The sequence below is a fragment of the Gopherus flavomarginatus genome, chromosome 3, assembly GCF_025201925.1.
Source record: "Gopherus flavomarginatus isolate rGopFla2 chromosome 3, rGopFla2.mat.asm, whole genome shotgun sequence".
Classification (NCBI taxonomy): domain Eukaryota; kingdom Metazoa; phylum Chordata; order Testudines; family Testudinidae; genus Gopherus; species Gopherus flavomarginatus.
Window position 1 is genome coordinate 25,451,759 of NC_066619.1, and position 6,752 is coordinate 25,458,510.

Below are 6,752 nucleotides of genomic sequence, written 5' to 3' on the forward strand. Positions count from 1 at the left end.
GGAGACATACAATTATCCCCCAATGAGTTCAGTCACAAATTTAGTTAATGCACTATATTTTAATGAGCACCATCAGCATGGAAGCACGTTCTCTGGCATGGTGACCGAAGCATGAAGGAGCATACAAATATTTACCGTATCTGGCACATAAATATCTTACAATGCCAGCTACAAAAATGCCATGTGAACATCTGTTCTCACTTTCAGGTGACATTGTAAATAAGAAGCAGGCTGCATTATCTCCTGTAAATGTAAACAAACTTGTTTGTTTTAGCTGAACAAGAAGTAGGACGGAGTGGACTTGTAGGCTCTAAAGTTTTACACATTGTTTTGTTTTTGAGTGCAGTTACGTAACAAAAAATCTATATTTGTAAATTGCACTTTCACGATAAAGAGATTGCACTATAGTACTTGCATAAGGTGAACTGAAATACTATTTTACAGTGCCAATATTTGTAATAAAAAATAATAGTGAGCACTGTACACTTTGTGTTCTGTGTTGTAAGTGAAATAAATATATTTGAAAATTTAGAACATCCAAAAAATGTTGTCAATTTCAATTGGTATTTTTTTGTTTAACGGTGCGATTAAAACCTGCGATTAATTGCGATTTCAAAAATTTATTGTGATTAAATTTTTTTTTAGTTAATCGCGTGAGTTAACAGCGGTTAATCGACAGCCCTAATTCAGAGCATCCATTAAGTAGTTTCTACTTGCCTAAGGAAGAATGTTGCAGCTCCAGAAATTATGCTCCAAACAGGCATCACTAGCTCTTGCTGCTAGTAGGGAAACACCACACATTGTTTGAAAGCTAAATATCTAGTGAGCTTTAAAATATATATGCCATATTCCATGCTAACTTCTTTCCTGAGAGCATGGTACTCTTGGTCTTCAATGATTGTATCCCAGCCCTGGAAGAGTGTGGATCTTTGTTCCATCTACTGCCTGGTCTGCCTTAAGAGGTTTATGCCTCTATACTGCTTCCAGCTCATGGACTTGGTTCTTTAGCTCAAGTGGCTCTGGCTTTTGGTTCTGAAGGTGCCAACTTCAGACCATGCTGTTGGCTCCAGCTGGGTCAGTTATATCATGTCCAAGCTGATCACTCCTGTTGCATTTTAGAGTGACACATCTGTCATTGCTTCCAAGGGTTTTGTTGTCCTGACATGCTTGTTGTTTAATTAGCTCATTACAGGTACATCCACAATCAAGTTGTTTTGTACATTATCCACACACACACAAAAGCCTCTCTTGAACTCATGTCTATTTAGACTAATGCTACTAGCCCTACTCATACATTCTCCAACAGTCTAAAATGCCCAGACATATAGTTGGTAATGGGGCCTCCTACCAGCAGCTGGAGACAGGAAACAGACAACTTTGTGACAGCATCCCCCTACAGGGAGCTAAGCCAATTCAGTTCTTCCTCTGTCCCAGTGGGCTGCATGACTCAAGCTCTGTTTGTTCTTTCACAAATTTTATTTAATCCTTTCTGAGGACATAGTAGGGCAGGAACCCTAGACTGAGTTTGTCCAACCTTTGGGCTGGATGTGGCAGCTTTAGGGAATTGCATTGAGGTAAAGAAGATGAGTATACTTGTCCTGAACACCTCCCAGATTTACTTGGGTGCGAGAACAGTAGGAAATGTGGCTGCAATCCAGCTCCATGCATTCCTAACACTGTCCTAGGTCTTTCTGCAGGGTCTCAGGTGTTTAAGGGGGCTCTGGAGCCAGTGCCTTTACTTTGTGTCCACTATGGGACAGCAAGCAGAGGGATGACAGGTCTTGACAAGTAAAATAGCCCCTAGAGGACTTACAGAACCATGTTTTATTTGATGGTTGTATCTGTTTTGTGTTTGCATTTTCTACCCTTATTTCTGCAGGAAGAAATAATGTATTTTACTTGGATGCTAAAGATTTGGTTAGTAATGTTTCTTCAGCCCATTTCAGAGATGCTCTTGCTGACTTGTATTTCTTGCAACTATCAGTGCCTTTAAAGCCTCCCCAGATTACCACATCTGGGGATTCTGACACTTGTGCAAGAGCACTGTGTGTCTGTTTTCATGCTGTATTTTGTAGGCCATCTGCAGCAGTTGCAATTTGTGTTTTTCTGTTTGTATTCTGTGTACCTAACCCATTAGCTTTCCCTTACATCATTCAGTGTTGCTGCCAGGACACATGACACTGATTCTAATCACACTAACACCAGTGGCTCCAGTGAACTGGGATGAGACTATCTGAAGGATGTAAGAACACGAGACCAATGATCCATCTAGCTCAATATCCTGTCTGTCATGGTGGCCAGTCCCAGAAGTTTCAGAGGGACTGAACAGAACAGAATAATTTTGAGTGATCTATCCCTACCATCCAGTCATAGCTTCTGGCAGTTTGAGATCTAGGGATGCTGGTGCATGGGGCTGTGTCCTTGACCATCTTGGCTTATAACCATTGATGAACGTATCCTCCATGAACTTAACTAATTCTTTTTTGAACGTCGTTATACTTTTGGCCTTCACAACATCCCCTGGCAACAAATTCCACAGGTTGACTGTGTGCTGTGTGAAGAATTACTTCCTTATGTTTGTTTTAAACCTACTGCCTATTAATTTAATCAGATGACTCCCAGTTCCTATGTTATGTTAAGGGATAAATAAAACTTCCCTGTTCACTTTCTCCACACCATTCATGATTTTATAGACCTCTATTATGTCTTCCACTTAGTCATCTCTTTTCTAAGATGAACAGTCCCGTTCTTTTTTTAATCTCTCCTCGTATGGAAGCTGTTCTAATAATTTTTGCTGCCCCTCTCTGCACCTCTTCAAATTCTAATATCTTTTTTGAGGGAGGGTGACCAGAACTGTTTGCAATATTCAAGGTGTGGATGTACCATGGATTAATATAGTGACACATTTACTGTCTTCTTATCTACTTCTTTCCAAATGGTTAACTTTGTTTAGCTTTTTTTGACTGCTGCTGCACGTTGAGCAGGTGTTTTCAGAGAGCTATCCGCAATGATTCCGACATCTTTCTTGAGTGGTAAAGGCTAATTTAGACCCCATCATTTTATGTATATAGTTGGGATTATGTTTTCCAATGTGCATTACTTTGTACTTCTCACCATTGAATTTCATCTGCCATTTTGTCACCAAATCATCCAGTTTAGTGAGATCCCTTTGTAACTCTTCACGGTCAGCTTTGGACTTAACTGTCATGAGTAATTTTGTATCATCTGCAAATTTTGCCACTTCAGTGTTCACCCTCTTTTCCAGAGCATTTATGAAAATGTTCAACAGCACCTGTCCCAATACAGATCCTTTCTTCACTATGAAAACTAATTATTTATTCCTACACTGTTTCCTATTTTTCAACCAGTTACTGATCCATGAGGGGACATTCCCTCTTATCTACTGAGTACTTAGTTTACTTAACAACCTTAATGAGGGACCTTGTAAAAGCCTTTCTGAAAGTCCAAGCACATTATGTCAACTGGATCACCCTTGCCCACATGCTTGTTGACTCCTTCAAAGAATTCTAATAGATTGGTGATGCATGATTTCCTTTTACTAAAGCTGTGTTTACTCTTCTCCCAACATATTGTGTTTGCCTTTGTGTCTGATAATGTTCTTCTTTACTATAGTGTCAGCCAATTTGCCTGGTATTGAAGTTAGACTTACTGGCCTGTAATTGCCAGGATTGCCTCTTTTTTTAAAAAAAATAGCTGTTATATTAGCTACCCTCTAGACATCTGGTGTGGAGGCTGATTTAAGTGATAGGTTACATCCCACAAGTTAGTAGTTCTGCAATTTCATATTTGAGTTCCTTCAGAACTCTTGGGTGAATGCCACCTGTTCCTGATCCCTTATTACTGTTTAATTTCTTCCAAAACCTCTTCTTCTGAAACCTCAATCTGGGACAGTTCCTCAGATTTGTCACCTAAAAAGAATGGCTTAGGTGTGGGAATCTCCTTCACGTCCTCTGCAGTGAAGACTACTGCAAAGAATTTTTATCTTGTTTGCAACAGCCTTGTCTTCCTTAAGTGCTTCTTTAGGACCTCGATCATCCAGTGGCCCCACTTGATTGATTGAACAGCAACTACAAAAGTTACAATCTGCTTCTTTTACTGTGCTGTTTAGCTCTGGTGGCATTCCTTCCTGAGATGACACATACCCAGTCAATATGAAGATATTTGAAATCCCCCATTATTAGTGCATTTTCTGCCTTGTGTAGCCTCTCTCACCTCCTTGAGCATCTCATGATCACCATCACCATCTTAGTCTGGTGGTCAGTTATATATTCCTACTGCTATACTCTTATTGTTCAAGCATGGAATTTTTATCCATAGAGAGTTATGGTACAGTTAGATTCATTAAAAATTTTTACAGTATTTGATTCTATACTTTTTTTCCACATATAGTGCCACTCCACCACCAGCACGACCTACTCTGTCATTTCTATACATTTTGTATCTTGGTATTACTGTATTCCACTGCTTTTTTTTCTCCCCCCTTATTCCACCAAGTTTCCACAATGCCTATTATATCAATATCTTCATTTAATGCCAGGCACTCTAGTTCACCAATCTTAATATTTAGACTTCTAGTATTTGCATATAAGCATTTCTACATTTTGTTAATATTCAGTTGCTTGCCTCCATGTATTATATTTAAATGAGACTTAATTTGACTGTCCCTCACTAGCTCCTACCTTAACTTTACCAACCTCTTTCCAGTTCTGTTTACTTGGATATAGAGTTTTCTCCTTTAATAAATTCATCCCTAAGGGATGTCCCTTCCTGAACTGTGTGCTCCTCTCCACCTGTCACCTTTACCCAGCCCTTAGTTTAAAATATTCTCTACAACCTTTTTAATTTTTCATGCCAGCAGTCTGGGTCCATTTTTGTTTAGGTGGAGCTCCTCCTTCCTGTATAGACTCCTTCTTTCTCAAAAGGTTCCCCAGTTCTTAATAAACCTAAAGTCCTCCTCCCTACCCATTGTCTCATCCACATATTGAGATCCTGCACTTTTTCCTGTCTTTCTGGCCCTGGATATTGAACTAGAAGCGTTTCAGAAAATGCTACCCTGAAGTTCCTGGACTTTATTCTCTTACCTAGGAGCCTACATTTGGCCTCCAGGACATTTCTCTTACCATTTGCTGTGTCATTGGTACCTGCATGTACCACAACCACTGTCTCGATGTCTCATGACGTCTGCAACCTTTGCTCCCTGCAGGCAATTTAACATGCTGTTCCTCCAGTCATCGCAAACCCAACTATTTTCAGTAATTGAATTCCCCATTACTATTCCTTGGCTCTTCCTAATAACTGAGGGCTTGTCTACATCAGAAAGTTGCAGTGCTGGTGAGGGAGTTACAGCGCTGCAACTTAGGAGGTGTACACATCTGCAGGGCACCACCAGCGCTGCAACTCCCTGTTTGCAGCGCTGGCCGTACTCCCGTTTTGTCTCGGGTGTAGAGGATCCAGCGCTGGTGATCCAGCGCTGGTAATCAAGTATAGACACTTACCAGCGCTTTTCTTGACCTCCGTGGAATAAGCAGGTATCCCAGCATACCTGAGGAAGCCTCTGGTAATCAAGCTGGTCTCCTTTCCCGGTTTGCTCTCTCGTTCCCCAAACCCCGAGCAAGCAGGTCTCCTTCCCTGCGGTTTGCAGGGTGGTTCGGGGAACGCGAGAGCAAACCGCGGCGAAGCTGGTCTCCTTTCCCGGTTTGCTCTCGCGTTCCCCGAACCCCCGAGCAAGCAGGTCTCCTTCCCTGCGGTTTGCTGGGTGGTTCGGGGAACGCGAGAGCAAACCGCGGCGAAGCTGGTCTCCTTTCCCGGTTTGCTCTCGTGTTCCCCGAACCCCCGAGCAAGCAGGTCTCCTTCCCTGCGGTTTGCTGGGTGGTTCGGGGAACGCGAGAGCAAACCGCGGCGAAGCTGGTCTCCTTTCCCGGTTTGCTCTCGCGTTCCCCGAACCCCCCTTGAAGCCGCCCAACAGCGCTGCAGTGTGGCCACATCTAACACCACTTGCAGCGCTGGTTGCTGTAAGTGTGGCCACTCTGCAGCGCTGGCCCTATACCCTATACAGCTGTACTAATACAGCTGTAACAACCAGCGCTGCAAAATTTTAGATGTAGACATGGCCTGAGGTTCCTTCCCCAGAAGGAATATTCTGTTTCAGAGGATTTCATGACATCATTTGGAAGGAAGGTCCCAACTGTGAACCTGTTTCCTCGCCAGCTTGATGTTCTCATCCTCCTCAACAGCACAGAGGCTGTCAGACTGGGGGTGGGACTTCTCTACTGCGTCTATGAAAGTCTATGGACTTCTGTGTCTCCCTTATCAGTCTCAAGAGCCCATACTGTCTCTCTGAGAGCCATGAGCTACTTGCACCAAATGCACACATACACCATTTGCCCACAAGGCAGGTAATTGTACATGCTGCATTTAGTGCAGTAAACTGGATAGCCCCCACTCTGCTGCTGCCTGCATTCTCTTCTTACGCTTGCAAGGTTTTTTGCACGGGTTGAGGGGTGAAGTTTACAGTCTGTGTGTTAGGTCTATCTGCCTTTCACGTTCCCTCGCACGCCTGCCCTGTTTGCTAGCTCCTCTGGTCCTTTAGGGGCTGACTTTTTAAACCCTTGTTCTCCCTGAGTTAGCCCACACCCTGTCAAAGACTGCTAAAATGGGTTAGGGAATCAAAGGATGGCAGCTTAGTAAACTCTCAGCCTAGCCCAGCAGTTCCCTTGGCTCAGCGCACAGTC